Below are 25,942 nucleotides of genomic sequence, written 5' to 3'. Positions count from 1 at the left end.
TAATTGTGAACCATTGGAAACAAACATCAATCCTGAAGGGGTAAGTTAAAGAATTAGGAACTCTGATGATGGAGATCAGTGTCGCTCAACGCTTTGACCTGTTTCCACATCATTCCACTTACACATCCTGCTCTTAACTGGAAGGGAATGGAGGACATAATGAGAGCCACAGATGCAGAGCTGTGCTTTATTGGCATGGAAAAATGTCCCAACACTGCTGACTGGAAAAGCCAGGATCTTTGACATGATGTAGAATTACATCTACACATACAAATCCGTAGGTAACTCTAAGCACATTCAGCAAAATGCAAATGGTGGCTGTCCTTAGAGAGTGGGGTTTCAAGTGATTTCTAATATCATATTTGTGCTTTTCTGCTCTGTTTGAATTCTTATAATGAGCATATATCATATTTATACTCAGAAGAAAAGCAGGAAAGCATTTTTAAAAAGAATAATAAACATAAGCAGTAGTAAATCAGCAATAGGTTTAAAAAGCTGGAAAATAATTTTTTCTCAGAATACAGCAACTCAACAGAATAGTAACGGTTTTTTAAATGCAGCACAGTTTGGTGGTCTTGTGTTTCATTAGTTTTTCTACCATTTGTATGGTGTATATAAATACATGCTCTAAGTGGAATCCACCAAAGTATTCAGATAAAAAGTGAGATCTAAAGATGTGATGTGGGTCAAACATCTGAAACTTTAGTCAGAAATAATACCAAATGGTTAGCTGTTTTTTATCATTTACAAAAAGTATGTAAATGATGAAGTTTTCATTTGTCATGCAGACATTGTTGGAATTATTGAGACATAGCTTAGAGAGAAAGGGAAGAGGCGTTTGGTTTTATACCTGCTTTTTAGAAGACATCTGTATGAAAGAGAAATAACAGTGTCAGTAACATCTCAAATACAGAGGACATCTAAAGATACAGGACACATCAGATGTATATTTCAGACATAGCGACAAATTTCAAAGAGCAGTCCATTGTTAGAAGGTTATGCAATGTTGAAATACTAGTTTGGTACTCAAGAGGTAAGGTTTTTAAATGGTTATCTTTCATTAGATTTATTCAGAAATTTAGTATGTGAGAGTTTAGTGTTAATAAAGAGTTACAAGGCTCAGCAGACAATTGGAATAAAAGATTTTGAATTGAGCAGAAATACCTCTCCTCCCCGCAGACTTATGATTATGTGCAGTGAATGAGTGTTGGCATTAGAAAGCTAAACCACATAACACATACAGAATATTAGTATTCAGTAAACAATCACGATTGCAGTCATCAAGTGCCGAAAGTCTGCCACGTGTGTTCCCAGCCTCCTTTAAAAGTAGTGCAGCTGTTACATTAATGGATGAGAATCCGGGGTAATATCAAGGAATAAAAAATTGTACAGTTTGATTAGTTCTAGGAGGATGTCATCTTCAAAATGTGCCTAATTCGATAATACCAGGGCATTTCTGAGAGACGATAGAAAATAAGGATAATGTGATGTAAATAGATACATTATTACTTTCATCTCTTTTGACATAAACCATTCTATAAGCAAAATGACAGCAAAGAGGTGAGAAATAGGGAAGCAGCCTCTTCCATCTGTAGAAAATTGCGTGGTGGGCTGAGAGCCATGGGTCAGAGGATCAAGAGTGGACCCCAAGCAGACTGGCTTCCCCCTAATAATTGCAGTAGTAGATCACATTCATGGAATGTTTAATATGTTCTAGACCTTTTGCTAGCTGCCTCACATGGATTAGATCATTTAACCTTCACCACCGCCCTGCAGGGAAAGAACTGTTATCACTGTCATTTTACAGATATGAAAATTGAAGCTTGGAAAAGCTAGGTAACTTCTCAAGGTCACATAGTAAGGAGTGGAGCTGGTATTTGGACTCAGATATGCCGATGGGTCCCTCAGTCACTACATTTCATTGCTTCCCCGTGCCTGCTGGGTAAGGAGGGCCTTCGTGTATGTAACCTGCCGGAGCTCTCATCCTCAATATCCCAATCCAGTTTCTTTTCGGGAAATTTGGAACCTTTTTTGTCTTATGCCTTGGAAATACTTTCTGTCAAGCCGGGTTCAGGCTGTTTTTATCCTGTTGTCCTTGAAATGCTCTCTCTCCACCTGCCTTTCCCCCCCAACCCCCTGAAATCTCTTGAAGTTGATCTACAGAAGAGTTAAATACATATGTAATTAGAAAGCAAGAGGGAAAGGATGGGCCTGGAAGTGCTCAGAACTGAAATTTGGGTGTTGACCCCTCTGGCAGTATTCTTCCTTACTCTGTCTAGTGACTTGAATATGGCCAGCAGACATGAAATGTTCCTGGAGATTTGAGTCACTATTGGAGTTCAACTTCTTCTTGGTTCAAATTCTTTTTAAAAATGAGACCAGGCTTACCCAGGGTAGGAAATGAGTGGTAATCCATTTCACAATTAAGGCAGTCTTCTTTTTTTTATTTCTGTTGGAGTATATAGTTGATTTTAAATGTTGTGTTAGTTTCTGCTACACAGCAAAGTGAATCAGTTATACATATACATATATCCACTCTTTCTTAAATTCTTTTCCCATATAGGTCACCACAGAGTACTGAGAAGAGTTCCCTGTGCTATACAGTAGGTCCTTATTAGTTATCTGTTTTATAAAGGCGGCCCTTGTTACCTCCATTAACCCAGAGAAAGGTTGCTGGGAACGTGTGCCTCCAATTTTCTTGCTCCCATTTCCTTCTTAGAGGGAAAATAAGGTGATTTCATTTAGACATTTTTACTCTCAACTCTATTTTTTAATAAAGAATTTAAGTTATTTACTTTCATCCTTTGAAAGATGAAATCTCCTTGAAACACAGTGTTGACCACTTAGATCACTTGGGTTATGTATCTAGACCAGGACATTATACTATTCATTAATGGTAGCAATAATAACCATTGGAAATACTAGAATGCATTTGTAGAGAAAATTCCAGATATCCTCAAGACACCTTCAAAGTGTTGACGAGCCTCAATTAATAATCAAAATCCATGCTAGATCACTGAGATTTTAGATAAGAAATCATCCTTAAAATTTTTGCTACTGGGCTTCCCTGGTGGCGCAGTGGTTGAGAGTCCGCCTGCCGATGCAGGGGGCATGGGTTCGTGTCCCGGTCCGGGAAGATCCCACGTGCCGCGGAGCGGCTGGGCCCGTGAGCCATGGCCGCTGAGACTGCGCGTCCGGAGCCTGTGCTCCGCAACGGGAGAGGCCACAGCAGTGAGAGGCCCGCGTACTGCAAAAAAAAAAAAAAAAAAAAAATTTTGCTACTAAACATGGTGTAATCATTTTCAAAGATAATAGAAATTTAATAATATATTGAGTAATGGAACTCAAAACTGTCATGCATGACTACTAGATTAGACCTAGCATCTGTTGAGAAATGTATCGTTGAAATGGGCAAGCACAATTGTGATTTGTTACTAAAATGGGAAAAAAATGACGAAAACATCTCTGCTCAGTTGAAGAGGTCATCCTTCCTTTATCTTATTCAGCTTCCATAATGAAACTTGTATTACTACTTTAGTTTGTTTTGTTGTTTGTTTGTTTTGTTATTTATTTATTAATTTATTTATTTTTTTATGGCTGTGTCGGGTCTTCGTTTCTGTGCGTGGGCTTTCTCTAGTTGCTGGGAGCAGGAGCCACTCTTCATCGCAGTGCGTGGGCCTCTCACTGTCGCGGCCTCTCTTGTTGCGGAGCACAAGCTCCAGACGCACAGGCTCAGTAGTTGTAGCTCACGGGCCTAGCTGCTCCTCGGCATGTGGGATCTTCCCAGATCAGGGCTCAAACCCGTGTCCCCTGCATTGGCAGGTGGATTCTCAACCACTGCGCCACCAGGGAAGCCCCTGTTTGTTTTTTCTCTCTTAGCAGCAGAAAAATTTTATTCCTTTTAAGGACAATTAAACCACATCCAAGGCCTTAGCTTACAGTCACAAACCAACGTAGCCATTAAAGCATTAGATATTGAGGTATAAGACATGCAACGAGGGGAATGCTTTGCCATCAGAGGGTGACACCAAGCTTGCTCAATGGACAGTGAGCTCTGCTAGTGAGTGGGCGAGGTTGAGGGTAAGTGCTTATCTGCAGAACCGAAGGAGAACAGAGGTGCTCTACAAGTACTGAAGCATTTCAGACCACATAGGTAGGGATATACTTTCGCGATGAAGGGAAGGGGAGAGAAAGTGAAGTGCCCCCCCCCCGCCCGAGGCATTCGGCTGCCTTGCAGAGGGCCACAGCGGAGGAGCAGACCTCCCCTTGCCCACGCTCAGTGACTTCTCTGCAGACCTGGGCGGCGTCCTGCAGCAGTGAGTCCTCTGAACTGGCGCCACGGTTCACCGGAAAAGGCCTCCATCCATCAAGTTCATAGAGGTGGCCATCCACGTTGTCAAACAGAATAAAATGAACGTTCACTTTGTCATCTACCCGACATTGGCCGTCCTGTGCCACGGCATCATGGGTTCCCTGGAGGGCCTCATTCTTTTCAAAGCATTTTGCTCTGTCTTCAGGGTACAACTTCTCTGTTTCAGAAAGAAACTATTTCGGAACTGACCCATCCTCGAACTCCAGTTTGTCCTGATTATTGGCCACTGCATGAATGAGAGTCCGATGGTTCCACAGCAGTTGCCAATGGTCTGCTTCATGAAGTACACCTTAGGGCTTACTTCTTGTCTCTTCAGCTCTTCAACCTGTTTTTTCCTGAAGTTCTCATGCTGGGCCATGAGAGGAAAGAGCCGCAGCAGCGCTCAGGCAGGCGCTGCCACCGAGCCCGAAGACTTCTCCTCCAGGCTCAACATGTCCTCCAAGCGCCACTGGCCGGCGACCCCGAGCCGGGCCAGCACCTTGTTCAGCATCTCCGGGTTAATCTCCATCGGTTTGAGCTGCATCTTCGCGAACTAGGGAAGGAAGCACAACCCAGAGAAGAGGAAAAACAGCCACTACTTTAGTTTTTGTATCTTGTCCAGATTCTTACTCAAAATATTAGCCAAGTCATGTACTATCAGTGCTTCTCACTATTTAATTAGGTTCAAAATCTTACCGTTTTATCAAGTACAGATGGATTCGAAGACTGAGAATCACCAATATGTCTGTATGAAAGACTCCTGGGAGATAATGAGCACGAGGAGATTTTTATTAGGAAGAAGGAAGAATTGAATTAGTGAGCTGGATCTATATCTCTATTGCTAAGCTTCAAAGCTGCTTGTTTCTTTATGCTTATGTTAGAAGTAACTCAATTAAGCAACAGATTTTTATTGAGCATAAAATGTTCTGGGCAAGGTGATACATGAGGGATATTCCCAGACACAGAGGAGGGTAACACATACTCTAATTTAAGGATTTAGATCAGGAGATTAGAAATATGTACATAAAAATATTATTAAAAAGTATAAGGTAAGTGTGAAATGTCAGTGTGAGCAATAAATGCTGAAGGAATTCACAGAGTTTGCTTCAGGCTAGAGTAATCTGGGGAGGCTTCATGGAGGAGGTGGGATCCGATCTGCACTTGAAAGGATGCCTTGATGGACAATATTGTTGCCTAACCACCGTCCATTCACCCTTCTTTGCATATCTTTCAGAAACCCTCTCCCATGCAGGACACATACCTCAGGGAAAGCAAACTCCATCTTAAACTCCAAGGGAGAATCCTGATTAGTCTAATGTGAAGTCATCATGGTAATCCTATCCTCTCTTTCTTCCCCTCCCCCCATGGTTTGTTCAGGGAGCCAAACTTAATGCCAATCAGTGACTGGCATTTCCCCTAGCAATGGTCTAGGAGGTCCAATCAGTCTGAAAGGAAGAACCTTTGTTCCATAATAGGGAATAAGATTTTTTTTCTCTCCTACTGTGCAGGAAAAGGATGTTGGTTGCCCTGATTGCCTCTGGCAGTCTTTTTGAGCTCATGAGGGCCCCTGGCACGTGGAGGAAGGCTGAGGCTGGAGAATAGGGGAGATTCAGAGTTGGAGCCCTATTTGTACTGTGTCTGGAGCTTGATCTGCCTCTAGATCTCCTATTGTATGAGACAGTACATTTCTTCAATGTTTAAGCCAGATAGAGTCAGGTTTTCTGTAACCCCCAGCCAAAGTCATGCAAACTGCTATCAAATAGTAGAGTTGATTCCTTTCCTAGCATATATTTACCTCTTTTCCTAACAAAGGAAATAAATTAAATGCTATGTGTGTTGTTTTTTTTTTAGGGGGGAAGGGCAGGAATCCCTCTACCATTTTGCCTTGTGGTTTAAATGGGAGAGACAGTCTATTAGCTCCAAGTACGTCTGGATGCCATGATTGATTCAGACAGACATGGGCATAGGAGACAAGAGAAAGTTGCTGAGGCTTCTGAAAAGAAGCTCCTTTCCCATGGGAACTACCAGATATATCTTTCTCTACTCCCTGTGTGGTCGGGGAGCAGAGATGGGTTGTGTTAGTTTCCTAGGGTGACGGTAACAACTCACCACAAACTAGGCGGCTTAAAACAGAAATGTATTCTCTTCCAGTTCTGGGGGCTAGACGTCCACAATGAGCGTGTTGACAGAGCAGTGCTCCTTCTGAAGGCTCTAGAGAAGAATCCCTCCCCTGCACGTTTCTAGCTTCCGGTGGTTGCAGGCAATCCTTGGCGTTCCTTGGCTTGTGCTGCACCACTCAAGTCTCTGCCATCATCTTCACATAGAGACACACAGGGCGAGAACTGTATCCAAATTTCTTTAGTCTTATAAGGATACCAATCATTGGATTGGGACCCATTCTAAACCCAGTTCGACTTCATCTTAACTTGATTAAGATGAATCAAGGGACCCTATTTCCAAATAAGGCCATATTCACAGGTTCCCAGTGGACACGAGTTTTAAGGAAACATTATCCAAGCCTGTACAAGGCCTCTTGCAGCCAGTTTTGCCCTCCTGAAGGAAGCCAGCCTGAGAATGAACCATACAGAGTCAAGGTGATCTCAAAGTAAATGACGTCATTAACCTCTGGAGAAAACCGCCTAAAGTTTATTTTACTTTGGATAATTTAATTTATTGAAGCCAGGAAATTTCTCTTTTTATTTAAGTCACTTTGTGTTGAATTTTCTTTTGAGAGTTTCAAAAAGACTTCTGAGAACTTGATACGAATTTTGTTGAGAGACAGGAAAAGGTCATGCTATATAACAGGGAAAGGCAGGAGGAAAAAATCATGAGGATAAAATGAAAGGAGTGTTGGAGTGAAGGTTTGGCTAGAGGGGAGTATTTATTGGAGGAGCAGAGGGGCATAAAGTTGTACAGATTGGTTAGTGTACGTTTTTAGAGGTCTGGAAATGTCAAACTAAATAATTTGAACTTTCTTCTGCAGGCAGATGGTGTATAAGATGGTTTCTGAGCATGGAAGTTGAATCAATTAACATGATGTTTTAGGTTAATTAACAGTGAAGTGCAAATTATATCGGAAGGGGACAGAAATCAGATCAGAACTGACTGCCTTGATGTTTCCCAATGCAATCAAGAGGAGAGACCTAGCTTCTCATTTCTGGACTGGGATTCAATCCATCCTCCTTACCTAACCTGGCCTTCTTCCTGTTCCTAGAACAGACCAGACTCATTCTACTTGAAGGCTTTTGCATTGGCTGTTTGTCCCAAACGCTTTTTATTCCTGATCTTTGCATGGCTGTCTCCTTCTTACCATTCAATCGTCATCTCAACTGTTGCCTCTTCAAGAAGACTTCCCTGACCAGTCAATCTAGAATAGCCTCTTGTCCCTCTGTCAGACTGGCGTATTTTGATTCTCAGTAAACTGAGTACCATCTGCTAGATTTCTCATTTATTTTTTTATTTTTGTAGCCCCTCCCTTCCCTGCCCCAACTGCAAAATAAGCTTCATAAGAGTAAGGAGCTTGTCGGGTTTTCATGGCCATTTCTCCAGTACCCTGTAGGAGCTCAGATAAATATATGTGGTATAAATGATTAATAAATTTGGCTTTGAAGTTTTAAAATTGCTGAAACATTGAATCAATAGTTTAAATAACTTTTAGATGAGCAAAATTAAATAATTTGGCTAATCGGGAGACAAACTATTTCCAAAGTTAATTTTGCTCAAAAGGCAGGCAGGGGTGGAAGAACTAAAATGCATATTTTTCTCAGAGTTCCGAAAAGACAAGAGTAATTTTCAAAACAACACTCTTGTCTCCTAAGGCTGTTTCTACCAGAAATACCCTGGGCATAAAGAAAAGCTCTAGGGAACTTTGAGGGAATATATATATATATATATATATGTATATATATATATATATTTTTTTTTTTTTTTTTTTTTTTGCGGTACGCGGGCCTCTCACTGTTGTGGCCTCTCCCGTTGCGGAGCACAGGCTCCGGACGCGCAGTCTCAGCGGCCATGGCTCACGGGCCCAGCCGCTCCGCGGCATGTGGGATCTTCCCGGACCGGGGCACGAACCCGTGTCCCCTGCATCGGCAGGCAGACTCTCAACCACTGCGCCACCAGGGAAGCCCTGAGGGAATATATTTAAGCTTTTCTCTTTCCATTTTCCCTAGTGGCAGTTTCATTTCAAGGCCAGCGGTCTATAACTGGCTCTAGTTTTCTAGAGCAATTTACGTCTCTCAAATGATTCAGAATCAGACTCCTTTGTCATCACTAGAACTGAGCCCCTGATTTGTTGTCTAGCAGTGGATACCTCTGTGTTCTTTGCCTGCACCAAAGTGCTTCTGACCTCAGCGTGAAGCTCTCCATTATTATTTTCCTTGAAATATGCCACAGTGCATTTACCAGCTCATTATGAGAAATCTTTGTTGCATACAATGAAGACCGAACAAGCCTCAGCAAAGTAATGAAGGAGCACATTCTGTGATGCAGAGAACTTTCTGAGCCAGCCTTTCTCCATGGCTCTCCTGGGGTGCTATTATTTATAATATACTCCTCTGACTTTTTCTGAGATTATAATGAATGAGCTTGTGTATATTACTGATCTGCTTCTTTGACTGAATTAGCTGGTAAATTATTTGAAGTGGCCTCTCCAGGCCATGGGAAAAAAGATCTGTGTTAGCTTGAAGGAACTGGCAAGGCTGGGTAGATTGGCCACTAAATTCAAATTACAAATATAGTAACAGCTCAAAAGGGACACATCTTAATTTACTGTCAACCAATGTTGGGAATGAAACTCTAAGGGCCTGATAAATATGTCCGACTTACTAAAATTTTTATAGTGAGTACTATTTAAAATTACTGGGATATTGGCTGGAATTTGGAAATTTTTGTCACCCAGAAATTTTTGTTTTCCTCCCTCTTCTCCCACTTCTTCCATTCCCCTCCCCCTACCTTCTCCTTCTTAATAGTTTTATTACTTATGGCATTTAATCAGGAATGTCTTTTGAACACGTACCCTTTTAAAAAAGACCTCTTTTTAAAGTAAAAACCTCAAGGAAATTAATGGAGTATAGAATAGTAATTTTAATAACTATTTGTATATTTTAAAATGTTTGACCAACACTGTGTTTCTAAAGTAAGTAATTTTTTTTTTTATTCTTGGAGAAGATATAGTTCTCCCATAAATAATTTGTAAAAGTTGTAATGAACCATTTTTTTAATTAACTGATATGCATGCTAGAAAAGTTAATGTACCATAAACTAAATATGTATAAGTTTATTAGCGGGTGTGCCTGAATTTAAAATTATCTTAATAAATGTGTGCATTTAACTGACTGGTTACATCGGGAAGCTATTTATTTATTTCCGTGACGGTGACTCTCCTAAAACGTTTTTGGACTGTCTCTTTGGAGGAGAGAGTCCAAAATCAGTGTTAAAAAGTACAAGATCAACTCGTGTTATAATCTTTGGGATTATGAAATGAAACAAGAGATTCTGCAGCACTTTGATTGATTTTCTTGTGCGGTTCAGAGCGTATGGGGAGTCACATTTTGTAGTACAATAAATATTCCTGTTTCCTATTTGGTTACTGTCTAATTTGCTTCTACTCTTCAGAGGGTAATGTTTCAGATTCCTAGTGATCATTTGACTTCATTCCTCTTTTGGAGCCAAGGAACCCCTTCCACCACTGCAGGATACAGAACAGGGCATTTGCAGGCATCCCGGGGTGCATTTTAAAGGCACCTCCTCTCCCATCCCTGCAGAAACCACTGTACTGCAACAGCAAGTTAATGGAAGATATAAAGTAAGAAAAAAACTGTTAACTCCACGTCCCTGAGATAAAAATCTGCCCTTTAACTATGCATCTCTGAGTTCTCTAACAATGAACACAGACAGATTTATAGGGGGCCAAGACAGTTCACTGGTGAAACAAAGAAACAGTGGGAAATTTATGGATTTCAGGCACAAAAATAAAGACAGGACTGTACTTGAATGAGGATAGGAACACCACCTCATTAATCCTGGTTTCATCAGCATCCTTGATTCATTAATTCATCAAATATATATTCAGCATCTGCTAGGTGTCAGGCACTGTTCTAAGGGCTCTAGTAGCAAACACACTTTTCCTTGTCCTCATGGAGCTGGCATTCTGGTGGCAAGGACAGATCTATCATCTGTCTATTCTGTTCTATCTGGATATGTGTGTGTGTGTATAAAAGGTTTAAGTAGTTATAAAAGTAATGAGGAAAAGTTCAGTGGAGTATGAAAAAGAAGGTGATGGGGACATTATTTTAGAGAGGGTTTGAGGAAGGCCTCTCTGGGCAGGGATTGGGGAGGTATTTGAGGTGAAACCTATTCACATCACAGAGAAACAGAAAACCTAACAATGGATACTAGACAATGATATCCTTTGTAAAATTCTTTGGCCTCATCGCCCTTGGAATTTTTTCTCTCGGTACCTTTCTCCTGAGGCTCCCAAACTCTGCTCAGCTCTCTTCCCCAAGCTCTCTCCTCCCTTCTCTGGTTTCCTCCAAGCCCTGCTTATTTCTTGTGCAGAGAGTTTATCATTTTCACTATTTCCTCACATTATTATGACCCTTACCCCCAGACTCACACCAAGCTTGAGATATTCTTTTCCAAGATGGTTCTGTCTCTTAGTATAAATCCGGTGCCAGCTATCACAATTATTTTTTGCTTTATCACACTTTGGAAAATTCCCTCATTTAATTGTCATAGGAACAACACTATGGAATTATCTCCATTACAGTTGAAGAAAATGAGATTGGTTAGAAGTTTTAAGTAATTTACTAAGGACAAACATCAAATGACAGTGTTAACACTTGCACCTGGGTTTGTAATATGAATAATGTCATATACACATATATACATATATCACATATATACAGACGGGCTCTGGAATTAAATATACCTGAGCTCAAATACGTGGCTGGTCCTGGCACTACTTAGGTATGTGAACTTGGGCAAACTTCTTAACCCTTCTGAGCCTCAGTTTCTGCATCTGCAAAATGCGAGTAATAGCAGAACTGATCCCATGCTACTGTTGAGAGGATTAAATGAGACAGTGCATGTGATATGTTGTACCCAGTAACCTTAATGATACAGCCTTATACATGTAGCATGGACAACCTTAGCTAGAAGCTCTGTGAAATAAAAGTGAAAAAACTTGTTCAGTATCAACAATAAATGTATCTTTAAGAGAAGCAAATCAAAATCAAATTCAGCAATGTTTATTTTGCAGACTGTGGGGCGAGGATGGACTGGCCTCTCCCCAAGTCCTCTACTCCTCACTTGGAACACAGCTTCATGATGCTGCTTAGCCAGGACATCCCATCTTGTGACCTTCAGACACAGACAAAGTGACACCTGGGAATAAAAGTCTCATTGAAAAGGGAGCATGTTTTCATACTTAGGGATTGAGGTCACCAGGATACGGAATAAACTATCAGCTGTTTTGTTAGCAAATCCTTACTTATTATTTATATTTTCATAGGCAAGCCTCAGTAATGCTGCAGTCTTCATGGTATTTATGTAGGGGTGGATGAGACATTCGTATAAGGAAGTTGATCCTTCTTGCATGAAAAACTCTTCATAAATATCTGCATCATAGGATTATCACACATTTTACTTCTTGATACGATATCCTATACTAGAAATAACTATTTTAAAAGTCTTATTTCTTATGAAATAAGAAATAACTTGGGAGATGATTTGATAGAAGAGAAGTGAGATCTGAAAGTTAAGGAATTATTTAACAAATTCAGATTTACCCAGAACAATTCGGTTTAAACCCAATTACCAAAAAGTTGCAGTTTTTTATGTTAATGGATAAAGAAGGTAGATAATCTCTAGATTATCTAACAAACCTAAAATGAACCATTGCTTAAAATGAAGGTTTAGCAAAAATGTCTGATGAGTGTCCCTTTTTTGTTTTTCCTGTCCTCACTGTGGAGAGGGTGCCAATGAACAGTAAAGAGAAGAAAAATGAAAGAGACTGGTGACTCCACCTTGACCACTGCTGGGTTAATTGTTAATTTAGTAAATTTAGTAAATTGTTAATTTAGTAAATGGGAAAGCTTATGGTAAAAAGTGGTTTATAAATCAGAAGGATTTAGTTGTTACTGTTACTGTTTGTATTATAGTCCCTTGAGTGGTTCTCTATTTCTGAGAGCAGATTAAAAATAAGCAGGCCTAAACTCTAGTGGGTATAAATTGGGAGAAAACTCAGCAGGGATTTTTTTTTTTTTTTTTTTAATATGAGGGTTGTTTAAACAGTGAGTTAACGGCAGCCACAGAAACACACTCTTTGACAATCTGCAAAGTCTGAGTGGTTCTGGGATGGCTTCACTTCAGGTCTCTCTGAGGGAAGGAAGCCAACTTTCAGGGTGTGATGACCTTGGTATGTTTAAAATCACCCAACTCACTCAGAATCAAGACATATGCCTAGCATGCTAAACTAGCAAAGGGAAATGAAGCATCGTTTAATCTGTCCTCCTATAGAAAAATCAGAATTTGGTTTGAAAGAGTTTTTAAAACCGTCAATCACCGGACTAAGGACGATGCTCAGGACACCCTCAGAGTCGGTCAGCTGTACCCTGTGACCAGGTGAGACGATGAAAACCTGCAGATATCGGAAAGCCCTGGCTCCTTCCACACACAGAAGCAGACCTACTGTGCACACGGCCGCGTACGCTACTGTAAAACCGTATCAGGTGCCATTCCTCAGGACTGCACATCTTCTTCCAAAACTTGTATTGTTTCATTAAGTCAAAAAATATTCATTTAACAATGACCATGTGCAAGACTGAGTTAGGAACTGTAGGAAATGCAAAGGAAGAGGTTATGAAACCCTTTTTCAAGAGCTCAGAGTCTGGTCCAGGATTTCTCACCCTCACACCGTTGCGGTTTCTTTGCAGTGGGGGCTGTTTTGTGCTTTGCAGGATGTCTAGTAGCATCCCTAGCCTCCACCCACTATAGATGCCGGCACTACCCTCCTCCCTTCCTCCATTCTAATTGTGACCGGCAAAAACATCTCCTGGTATTTCTCCATTGCCTGGGCAATGTCACCTGGGGTCAAAATCGCCTCTGTTTGAGAAGCACTAGTCTAGTACTAATGATAAAACATGTACATAAATAACACTAAGATAGTCAACGATGGACACGAAATACAGACAAGTGCTGTGGACGATTACAGCAAGTAAAGATTTCTTTCGGTTGAAGGCTTCCTGGAGAAGAAAGCATTTACAAGAAAGTCTTGCAGAATTCCTAGAATTTAGAAATAGAATGAAACGAAGGGCAGCCCATGTTGTGGAGATACCAAGGAATGGAGGCATGGATGGCGTAGTTAGCCTGTAGGAAATCGTGTCGGATGGGGTATCGGGGCAGTTCCTGGAAGGTCACTTACCTCTGATTAACGAGGGCTTATTCTGTGCTTCGGTTCTGATGGGGACATTCCTCTAGGGATAAACTATGGGTCGGATGTATTGGAGTTGGAGGATATTGAGAGTTGGACTGTAGTGTTGGCCTGGGTAGTGGGTTATTAAGAGTCTAGGAGACAGTGAGTGGCAGGGTTAGGAGAATACAGACCTGCCAAAAATTTTAAAGGTAAACTTAAAGCTTAGGATTAAAAAGAAAGAGGAATCAAATATGACCCAGCTGTTTGGAGCTTGGTGGTATTATTAATAGAAATGGCAAGTGTTGGAGAAAAGCAGAGGTAGGATTACTCTGTAATGGCCTGTATGGGAAAAGAATCTAAAAGAGCGGATGTATGTATAAGTGATTCACTTTGCTGTACACCTTAAACTAACAACACTGTAAATCAACTATACTCCAATAAAAATTTAAAAAATTTTTTAAATAAAAAAGAAAAGATTAGGGGGCTTCCCTGGTGGCACAGTGGTTGAGAGTCCGCCTGCCGATGCAGGGGACGCGGGTTCGTGCCCCGGTCCGGGAAGATCCCCCATGCCACGGCGCGGCTGGGCCCATGAGCCATGGCCGCTGAGCCTGCGCGTCAAGAGCCTGTGCTCCGCGGCGGGAGAGGCCACAGCAGTGAGAGGCCCGCATACCGCAAAAAAAAAAAGAATGAATAAGTGGATGGATGCAGGCAGGAGGGGCTAAACTAACAAAAAAATCAGCATAAGAGAGGAGAATATTTAGAAGGTGGATCTTCATTTTCTAATGGGCCGAGGGAGGCTGGGGACTGGAGGTGAGCTGACGGGACATAAGGGCAGAACAAGCAGGAGGCAGTGATGAACTCAGTATTCCAAGAAGAACATTAATATTCCAGAGTTTCTGAAGCTTGCCTCCCAGATGCTGAGCCTGCCTCTGAATTCAGCTTCTAATTTTTCGTTTCTTTTTTTCTTCCTTGTCTTCCTCCACACTGAAGACAATTTGTTCACAATTTTCTGCAAATGAGATGACAGAATGGGGTGCATATTCCCAAGGCACACACTTGAAAAACTGCCTCCTCTCAAGCTTCAGGTTTATTCGGAAGCCATTTTTGGGTCTGGCCCATCATATTAGCTTCAGAGATGCACCACAAATGTGAGTTAATGTTGTGGCGGTTTCATTATTGCCCTCAGCTGCCCATTTTAATAACTGTAATTTTCTAATACATTTATTTATTGTTTATTTTCCTAAAGAAAATTTTAATCTTTTGGGAGAATTCACTTAAAAAAAAAAGACGGAAATCAATTCATTTGTGAGGCATTGCCTTGCACTTAAATATGGGCTGCTCAGACAGCCGGTGTGAGGTACAACACGCTGGAGTCCATGTCACCTAGACATCTTGACAAGGCTTTCTCAAATATACCTTCTACCCTCTTTCTAATCTATTATCTTTCTTTGCCTTCACCCCTTCTCTTTTGGTTTCTTTTTCTTCTGTTTTGCTTTATCTCCTTAATGAAGTGACACTTATTCATATTTGCATCCCTCACATAGTAGTTGCTCAACAAATGCTTGAACTAGTGAATGCTTTTGCTCTTCCTTTTTACTCTCTTTTGCTCTTCTCTTTCCTCATACTTCGCCCTTTCTGCTCAGAGGGAATAGTACACATCAAGTCACAACTATAGACGCTTCTAGAACTTTGCATAAGAACTTTGCCCCAGCACCCGTTAGTGTTGTCGTTTTCATCACACCAACCTTCTCCCTGGTGTACCCAAGTTTCCTAGTTTCTATTCCTAAACTGACACTTCCCAGTATATGTTCTATGGAGCACAGTCATGAGAAGTTAATTTGTCCAAAGCGACAAAAAAATCCATAGCCACCTTATTTCGTTTAAGTGTTTTACCAGGTATTTCTCAAAGTCTTTGAAATTTGATTTTTCAAAGCCTTTCATGTGCCAGTAAGAATCTCCAACAGCAGGTAGAGAATGCAGTACTTTTCAAATGTTTGACCAGAGAACTTATCTCCCTCCTCTCTCAGCCCAAAACTTCTCATGGAGGCACACTTGCAAAGTGCTCCCCAGCCTGTTTGGCAAACATTCAGGACAGGGTACTCTTCACTTAGGATGCAGGCATCTGCTGGACAAGGTTCATTCCCTGCACAGAGAAGGGACTGAGATTGATATAGAAGTTTGAGAAGAGAATATTTATTGAAGATCTACTCATTTGCAGACATCATGCTAGGGACTCTGATAATAATTATAAGAAAAATATACATTGACATGTTTTATCTCATTTAGTATGTATCCCTTCATTAATACCATGAGGCAGATACTATTCCCTTCATTGTATAGATGGTGAAACAGTGGCTCAGTTGGTTGACTTATCCATGGCTCACAAGCTAGCAAGGAGCAGACCTAAAATTCCAGACCACATTTTGTTTGAAATGAAACCAAAGCCGGAACATTTTTTCTTACACTGACTACTTGAGCAACTGTGGCAACCATTAGCCAATCTACCTCATATGTAATAGTGAAAATAGGCACAAACACAACTAAGAAAGAAGTCTTAGACAAAAAGTGGACAAGGAGTTGGAGAATCAGGCAGGACTATTGGGTATGGTTGTTCAGGTTGTGCACTGTACCATTTGAGTGAAGTCACATGAATGGCGCTCTCTACAAGAAAGAGTGCAGTATTCAATGTCAGCAGACATATATGCCAGCTCTGGGAAAGGTAGCCAGGTACCATAGTACTTTGAGTTTCAGATGCAAATGTAAATTTTGAGCAAGAACTCAAGACAGAATAATAACCAGTTTTAGGAAAACAATATGTTATATGTGAAAATGCACTAAAAACATATTAGAAACTTGGATATAGTGCAGATTGGCCAGAAAGAGCTGATACTTCGAGATAAAGCAAAAATCTAGCAGGGAGTCACTTTGTCACTTTCATAATAATCATGTTTCTAATATCTGTGGATTTACTCCCCTTCCCTTTTTCCTTTATTTTTTACCAGCTTCTGTCTTTAAGAGTTTCCACTTAAGCTGCTGTGTTCTCCACTGATGGCTGAGCCGGTCCTGACTGGGGCAGGAAGAGATATCAGTAACCTCACACACGTTATCTGGTAGAGTCTGAATGTGATGCTTTGGCCTTCAACCCAGGTCCAGTGTGCCAGGATTAGCCTCTGAATCCCAGCCTCTCTCGTCTCCTGTCACATTGGCCCAGTCATACAACAGGTTCTCCATGTCCAACACACAAATTCCTTGCTGAGACCGGCAATCTGCTGTGAAAACCAGATTTCTTATTAGGTTTTGTCCTCGGTGAGCCCTCACCTAACGTCTGCAGGAGACTGGAAGATTACTGGCCAAGATTTCCATCGTGCATATTGGAAAACACACAAGCTTTGGTGTTACACCCTCGTCGGTACAAATTCCAGCCTTGTCGCTTACTAGCTATGTAAGCTAGGGCAAGTTACATAACCATGTTGGACTTCACCGTTCTCATCTATGAAAGGAGCACAGTGTGGACTCCCTCACATGAGTTAGATCATCTATAAGGGCTCTGATGACTCTTCCCCTTCTTCTCTGAGGAGGACTCATGGGGTAGATATTTGTTAGGTTGTTTTTCATTGCAGAGAATGGTTACTCAACTCAAAGTTATTCAGACAGTGAGGACATTTATTGGCTCATACAAAAAGGAATCCAGCCTAAGGTTGGTCGATCCTACCATTTAATTATGTCATCAACAGCTAAGGTTACCTCTCTCTCTCCACACAGCCATCTACAAAGAAGACTTCACCCAAAGGTGAATTCTCTACTTGGTAGTGTGGCGGCTTCGAGTAACAATCAGTGCCTTATGCTTTTCCATTCACTTTTGGAGGAGGGTGAGGAGAGAGAAAGGGAGAGAGAGGGAGATCTTTGAACCTGAGCTGTGGAACCCAAGTCCTTCCAATTCATTTGCTTGGACCAATTTTAGTCATAACAATTATTGATGCAAAAATTGCCTGATAGGGAAATGTTAGACACTGACTGGTCTAAGTTCCTGAACCATCACTGGTCAGTGAATTACCATGATTGACGAAGGCCAATAAGGGCCATTCTTAACCCTAAGTGCTCTGGCTTTGGTTTCAAACAAGATGTGGGCTGAAATTCTAGGTCTGCTCCTTGCTAGCTTGTGGGCCATGGACAAGTCAACCAACTGAGCCACTGTTTCACCATCTATACAATGAAGGGAATAGTATCTGCCTCATGGTATTAATGAAGGGATACATTTTTTCCTTAGATTCTACAGGGTGAAAAACCCAGAGCTTCAGTTCAGATCCCTACTCTGGCAATTACCAGTAGGGCTACCATTTCTGAACTTCAATTTCCCCATCTAAAAATAGGAGATAAAAATAGTACCCATCTCATTAGCTGGTTTCGAGGATTTGGTGAAATAAAATTTGTGAGGCTCTTAGCACAGAGCCTGGCAGGTGTGTTATTATTAACAGTACCAGGAACACCTACAAATTCTAGACGTTATTTTTACTGTCTATGCCTAGAAATGCAGTGCTACTTCCTGTAAGATTCGATTGTTGTCTGATTGCTGGATTCCTGCCATGGGCCCCTCTGCACCAGGTTGGCTGACTCGCATGTGAATGCTTTATACCCTCTTTATATTATTCATCTGACTGTTCAGCTACTCATGAGGGGTTGACTAGATTGGTCCCTTCTCTCTCCCATCACGGACCCATCCAATCTAGATTTATACCTCTTCCCTGATGACATAGGATATTGAAATCCCTGCTTGCTTTGCAGCATAGCAAACTCATATTTTGATAATTTTCTTGGTAACCAAGAAATGATGAAGCCTTGGGTCAACTGGCTGGGCAACCAGGGTCTTCTGTCTTATACTGGCATCGAATAAAAAATGTCTTCTACGGTTCTGATTGCTAAGATGCCGACTACCCAGAATTGAATATTTCTGTTTGACACCTGCTTTGGTTTTTTTTGTTTTTTTCTTTTGCTGTACGCGGGCCTCTCACTGCTGTGGCCTCTCCCGCTGCGGAGCACAGGCTCTGGACGCGCAGGCTCAGCAGCCATGGCTCACGGGCCCAGCTGCTCCACGGCATGTGTGATCTTCCCGGACCGGGGCACGAACCCGTGTCCCCTGCATCGGCAGGCGGACTCTCAACCACTGTGCCACTGCGACACCTGCTTTTAAGCTAGACTTGCTTTATTAGCATCCCAACCAATATCATTACTGCATCTCTTATCGTCCCATCTCTTCCAGAGATGGATATCACACATCCCCAGATGTTTTTAAATTCCCACAGGTTTTACTCCTTAAATAGGGTTCTTCCTCTTCTGGTATGTCATTGTTATCCAGAAATATTAAATCATATTTCTTCCACTTGCTTTGATAACATGAACAATTCTTTTCAATCTACCCAGTTATATTCTGAAAGGTGCAACGAACTCTGTGGGTTTGCAAATTTTCGTATTTTAATTTCGGATCCTTTCTTCCTCTTTCTTGCTCCTCACCGTGGAAGACTGGAAGTGACATACGATGTGCAGCCCTTTAAAAATGTGGACTATGCTTGTAGTGATGCATAGCTCGTGACAATGGCTCTTGGCTGTTCAAATGATTGCAAGAGGAAGCTGGTGGCTAGTCTGTTGCGAAAGTCCAGGAGACCCAGAGGCTACAGTGGCAGTTTCATGCTGGCCTGAGGATAGGAGTAAAGGTTACAAACAGATGGTAACTGGAGTTAGCTGCAGATATTTTCATTTTCAAAACGGCAGCACCAGGACCCTACTGGCAGCGTATGCCATCACAGTGGGAGAAACCAGAGCTCGGTGGCAGGCTCTGGCCTCACCGGGAGAGAAGCAGTGTGCGCTACTAAGGGAACATTTGGGAGGGTGGCCCTCCCCTCCCCGGGGCCCTGAGCACAGATGTGCACTGCTGGCTGAGACCTACATCTGGGAGGGTGATGGCCCACAAAGAGGCCACAGATGGTGGCCAGAAATGGTGCCAGACAAATGTTGGAGAAAAGTCCTCTCCCTCCCCAGAAAGATGTCTTCAAGGGTGACACTTCCTACTTGTGTATTTGAAGGAGAAAAACAAAATCTAGGTGACAGATACTGCTGCATTAATAGAGGACCAAAGGGAGAGGGGGATTTCTTCACTCGAACGCGTTGGTGTTACCCTCCTCGTTTTGTACTGTCTGGTGTGCAGCTGCCCCCAGGAAGGGGGACGGCGGCCTGGAGTCCAGCAGCATCTAGGAGAATCACAGCCGTGCACTTTGATAAAGAAAAGAAAGAGGAAACTGAGCACAGTTAGGGTAGCTGTATGTGCTTATGCACACTCCGGTGCATGTGAGGGCAGGGGCACTCCAGTGCATGTGAGGGCAGGGGCACAGGCACACTGCTCAAGAGGGGACAGCGTAGAAGATGCAGTCCTTGGGGGGAGGAAAGAAGCGGGACCCCTTTACTTGGCTTTCTTTCAGGCTGGGGTGTTAGAAGGCTTCTCTCTCCTTGCAGATTGAAATCTCTAAACATTCCAGTACCTCGGTCTCTGGCATTTCTGCCCCCAGGGTCTCTGCTTAAAGGATTTTGCTGCTTATCTCACTGGCTTCTGATGGTACACAGCCCCTGTCCGCTCACGTGGGCACCAGGACTGAGCTTCTGTGACTCCTGCCCTCCAGCCACTGCAGAAGCTATAAGCCCTCAGGAGAGGGTGAAAAGATGAGAGGATGCGTCTCTGAAGTTGTGAGAATCTGGGGCTTACAGGGAACCAAGCTTGATTTACATTGAAGCTTTGCTGGGATCACTTCCCGCTGACATATTCAGGATGCTGGCGGAGGCTTCCACTTGCCCACTTCATTCGCAGTGGAGCTATTTCAGAAGTTAATTAACCTGGGCTATTTCCCTCCTTTGGAACTCCAGATGGGCTGAAAATTGGCCTTTTAAAAATGACCCACATCCTGGGAAATGGCGAAAACAAACCCTCTTCCATTTTTATTTTGGAAGCCTCATTTTTTTCTTTAACTCACTTAATAATTATTAATTTACCTCTACCACATTTAGATTTGTTAATACGTATTTTTTTTTTTTTTTTTTCGGTACGCGGGCCTGTCACTGTCGTGGCCTCTCTCGCCGCGGAGCACAGGCTCCGGACGCGAAGACTCAGCGGCCATGGCTCACGGGCCCAGCCGCTCCAAGGCACGTGGGATCTTCCCGGACCAGGGAACGAACCCGTGTCCCCTGCATCGGCAGGCGGACCCTCAACCACTGCGCCACCAGGGAAGCCCAATACGTATTTTTTAATTGCCTGTGTTGTGCAAATTGCTATGTTAGGCACTTGGAAGAACACAGAGAAGTGGTAAACCCAGTCTTTGACCTCAAGGAATTTGCAGTCTTAGTGTGATTATAAAACCTGAAATGAAAATTGATGCAACATTTTAGATTATGTGAAAAGTCCCAAATGACTGGGATAAACGGTAAATGCTCTGAGAATTTCTGAATCAAATATTTCCTTTCTGTCACTTTGCTGTTTGGAGTTAGTGTGGTTCTGAACCCTGCATTCACCAGCCCTCACTGTGTGACCTTGGACGAGTCTCTTGCCCTTTCTAAACCTCAGTTTCTTCTCTTGCAAAAAAAGGGGGGAATAATATAAACCTCTCAGGAGCTGAGGGGAATTAAATAATTTCATGTATAAGAAGCTTTCAGCATGGTGTCTGGCACATAAATGGTGCTGAACAAAAGCTGTTATAATTGTTAAACATTTGGCAATTTTATTTACTCCTGTGTGCTCTGAGCAGGCCGATGGCTGAAAGCTCAGAGACACAGGCCCCATGGTCAAGTACAGCGTTTGGTTTTCAGGATTTTTAATGCTACCTGGGGCAAAGGATCTGGGAAAATGTTTAAATTCTGAGTATCCCTTGCTTCCTACTCCCTCCATTCTTTAATCCCTAAAATAAATGTGGGGTTAGGGATCTGACATACAGTTGACCCAAGGCTTCACCTAATGAAGTGCCCCAGACCCTGGACAGCTGTTGGGAAGGACAGAGTCATGGGAGAGGAGCTGCATTCAAAATCTAGAAAGGATGTTCCATGAAACCAGCACCAATCCCTGCTTGCAAGGAGGGAGTGATTCAAGAGGAGGAATGTACAGGGATTCCTATGTCTTACTTAGGACAGGTTGCCATGTTATATTTCTTTCCCTTAATTTAGTAGGAAGCATCTGACCACAACTTTAGTTGGTGCTGATGCCTCAGGAATAGGGCCTGTGAGGATGGAGGTTTCCAGTGCTGGTACATATACACAAGTAAATTCCCACTTCTATGTTTTAAAACTTCCCTAAAACTCCCCACCAGCGTCATGTTCAGAGCTGGGCCTAGTGAGTAATGGCTCCAGGGGAAGATTTCATTTTGCTTTTAGCAGGTTTTCTCCCAGTGGGGTAGGCAAGTAGATGGTCCTCTCTCATGGGCCAGCTTCCCTCCCTTTACCCCAGGACACCCAGCAACAGCAGGTGGGAAGGCAGACAGCTTTGGAAAGTTGATTCTGTCTGGGCTTTCCACGTTGCTCCACTGAAAGCTACTGTGGAAAAGAACACAGGGCTTCCCTGGTGGAGCAGTGGTTGAGAGTCCGCCTGCCGATGCAGGGGACGCGGGTTCGTGCCCCGGTCCGGGAAGAGTCCACATGCCGAGGAGCAGCTGGGCCCGTGAGCCATGGCCGCTGAGCCTGCGCGTCCGGAACCTGTGCTCCTGAACGGGAGAGGCCACAACAGTGAGAGGCCCGCGTACCGAAAAAAAAAAAAAAAAAAAAAAAAGAAAAGAGCACAAAAGTTTGAGCTCTAACAACCCCTCAGTTTCAAAAATGTATCCGCCTGTGAAATTGTTTCCAGGCCTCAGGGTTTTCTGTCCAGCTCTTCCCAGGCCCTGAGCACCACAGCCAAGCGTTAGGAGGACAGAGCTCCCGCCCACATTCTGGAGACTGCTGTTCTCCCATCAGGCTCATGACTGTGTTTACTGGGACTTGTGCTTATATTCAGGGCTGCTTTACGAGCGTTCACCGTAAGGCCTCTCACCTGGGGGCCAGAAGGGCATTTCGTATTATTGTAGGACACCAGGATACACCACCCCAAAATAGGCCTCTAGACATAAGCATTGTTTTGAGAAAGAGAAGACAGAAGAGAAGCTCTGGAAAACAGAATAAAAGCTGCCCTTTTGTAAGGACAATTTATACTTGTAAAGGAAATATCCATCTGTGAGGGGGTCTCGCTTTCTGGACCAGGAAGAGAAGGATGGCTCTAAGTCAGAAGAGACTTATCCATGGAGAAGGCCCAGGCTGCAATCTGCGTAACGAAGTTTACCCTGTTCACCGTGTCACTGTTCTTGGTCCCCTTCCCACCCCTGACCTGCCCCACCACAGTCCTTTCTCTGATGTAGCTGAAGGTGGTATTTCAGCCTGAATTCTAAGCCGCCTCCCTGAGTTACTCATTTCCCTCGGTGAGTCCCATGTATGTGAGATATACATGTGAATAAACTTCTCTGTGTTTTTCTCTTGGTAATCGGTCTTTTGTTCCAGGGGCCCTGGCCAAGAACTTAGAAGGGTAGAGGAAAAATAATTTTTTCCTACCCTGCAGGGTCAAAGTCATGAAGCACCTTTCCTTTAGATGTTTAACATGCTCTCCAAATAAACTTCTAGCCAGAGATAAGGGGATCCAAGGACAAGGCTGAAACCCACACCAGACATAGGGTGTGTGTGTATGTGTCTGTGTGCACACAGAATTCTATGAATTTCTTGCAAACAGAATATATTACATTGTATGGGGGGGTGGTTAAAGGTATTAAATTGTTAAATGCCAATATTTAAATCATACAACTTTTGTAACCTTGATTTAGCCACCCTCCTCCCTTTTAAATATAGTAGGGTTATAGTCTCCAAATTTGAGAGTGACTTTTTTTTTGATTTTCTAGAAGTTTTTAATGTATTTTTTAAATTATACTCTTAACAGTAAATTCTTACAAAGATGTTTTATGATTACATCATAACAAGCAATTGTTTACTGGGACAAAGAAGATATGCTAAAAGACAAATGAATTATTATAATTAAATATGCACAACTTATTGACATTTTTCTTAAGACAAAAAGACTGGGATATTATCCACTGAAGTCTAGGCATTCTGCCATCACTTCTGTTACCAACTGGAGTCAAAGTTTTAAAATTCCTGTGATCTTGAATGTCTTGTTAAGTGTTAGAGGGCTTTTTTTTTCTTTTAGCTACTAGATTTTTCAGGAAAAATTCACCTGCTTTATGTGAAGAACACACCAGAGGGCCACTTGCAGTCTAATGAAATCCAAGTTCATTTCCTGCTTTTTTCCCAGTGTTTGAACTTTTCAGGAGTAATGTATTCTTCAACCTTAAGGTGGCGCTTTGTTGGCTGCATATATTGTCCCAAAGTCAGACAGTCCACATGTGCCTCACGAAGTACTTTCATCGTTGCATATACTTGCTCGTCATCCTCACCTAAACCCAACATTATAGGTGTTTTAGAATAACATCAGGTCGAACTTCCTTGGCGTGTTTCAGTGCACGTAGAGACTGGTCCAAACTGGCCCGGGGATCACGAGCTTTCCTCTGTAGTTCTGGAACTGTTTCTACCTTATGTGCATACACATCTGATCCTGACAGAGCAACTTCTTCTGTTGCTTTAAGATCTCAGAAATCAGGGGCGAGACATTCCACAAGGATTTTCGGATTCCTTTCCTTTAAGTAAGGCACCGTCTTTGCAAAGTGCTCAGCTCCTCCATCAGGCATATCTTCTCGATCCACAGACGTCAGGACTACATAATCCAGACCCCACTCTGCAATTGCCTTTGCAGTATTGTAGGGCTCCTTGGCATGCAGTGGAGGTGGATTTCTTGCAGTCTTAGCAGAACAAAACCTACAACCTCTTGTACATGGGTCACCCATCAACATGATTGGGGCAGTGGCATATTCTCTGCCGCCCCGACACTCTCCAATATTGGGACACTGAGCTTCCTCACACCCTGTATGGAGATTTAAATTCTGCATTGTATTTTTCAGTTTAGTGTAATTTTTTCCCCATGGGAATCTCCGTCTTTAGCCATGGAGGTAGTCTTAACCGTTCTCCTTTCTGGCGTTTTATGCCTCCTTTATACTCATCCCAGGTGCTCTTGTCTGCTAGATCACCAGATACAAAATCTTGAAGGTCTGGTCCATTCTGTAAAAATTCCTTTTTTTTAAAAAAAAAAATCTGGCAAGGAACTTACTTGACTGGACTGCATAAATATCTTCCAAATACCCAGGGGCCCATGCTGTGGACTGCGCTCCCGCAGCATAGAGACATCCCTCTCTTCTTTTGCTAGTAGGGCCAAGGGATCACTAATTCCCAGGAAAAGAGAGATGGAAGAAAAAAGAGAGTGACCTATGTTTAAATGGCCTGGATATGCACCAAAAGTTGCAGTGAGCTTTCATTATGCTGACTGTAAACCAAAAATACATGGTATACAGTATGACAAATACAAGGATATTTATGGCAACAAGAGGGAAAATTGATAGAAATTAGAAATGTTTTGGAAAATCTGGAAGGAATGTTGTCATAAATATGGAAATTTCTCCTAGAAAGTGTAGGTCCCTCTGTGCCACCACGGGAGAGTCCTGGTCATCTTTTTTCCTCAGCATTGACAGACCATTTTGGTCTCTTGAAAATTATGTAATTTTGCATTTCTCCATTCCTCACATTACATCAGACACAATGGATACAAAAGCAACTTGAATATTGTTTGGTTCTCTTTAATGCTAATTACTATTAGTACTGGACTATACTCATTGACATAGCTATGGTCTAGAGTTTGAATTTGCACAACCTCAAATCTCAGAGACCAGATCTAGAGGTAGCTAGAAATCTGTGAAGTGTTGACTTTCTAATGCAGAGGCCTGTTTAAAAACAGCTCCCCGAGATGAGGGCTGGAGTCCTTGCCCCTTAAGTGTGCGGATCTGAGAGTTTGGCTCTGAGAGGTGTTTTGGAAATATTTGAATTGGCCTGAATTCCCATGTTCGAGGCAGAAGTGTGGGCCCTCGATATGGATTATTTGTTGTGGTTGCAGTTGCCAACACTGCTTCTCAACGTTTAAGAGACGTGTCAGTCAGTGGTGATGCTATTCTCATCTTCTGTGTATGCTA

At 42.4% G+C, this 25,942-nt stretch overlaps 1 long non-coding RNA gene and 2 pseudogenes across 3 annotated transcripts in view; 1 reads left to right on the top strand and 2 right to left on the bottom strand.

The window, feature by feature from the left end:
• LOC109547205 (uncharacterized) overlaps nt 1-25,942 on the top strand; it is a 148,086-nt gene that overhangs the window by 23,944 nt on the left and 98,200 nt on the right. The gene's annotated exons all lie outside the window — the stretch shown is intronic.
• Nucleotides 4,141-4,895, bottom strand: LOC117314312 (ubiquitin carboxyl-terminal hydrolase isozyme L1 pseudogene; annotated as a pseudogene).
• Nucleotides 23,904-25,106, bottom strand: LOC101322191 (lipoyl synthase, mitochondrial pseudogene; annotated as a pseudogene).

Source organism: Tursiops truncatus, chromosome 11 (assembly GCF_011762595.2).
Source record: "Tursiops truncatus isolate mTurTru1 chromosome 11, mTurTru1.mat.Y, whole genome shotgun sequence".
In the NCBI taxonomy this organism is placed as follows: domain Eukaryota; kingdom Metazoa; phylum Chordata; class Mammalia; order Artiodactyla; family Delphinidae; genus Tursiops; species Tursiops truncatus.
Note: the sequence above shows the minus strand (reverse complement) of the source record. Positions and strands in the feature narration are given on the sequence as shown.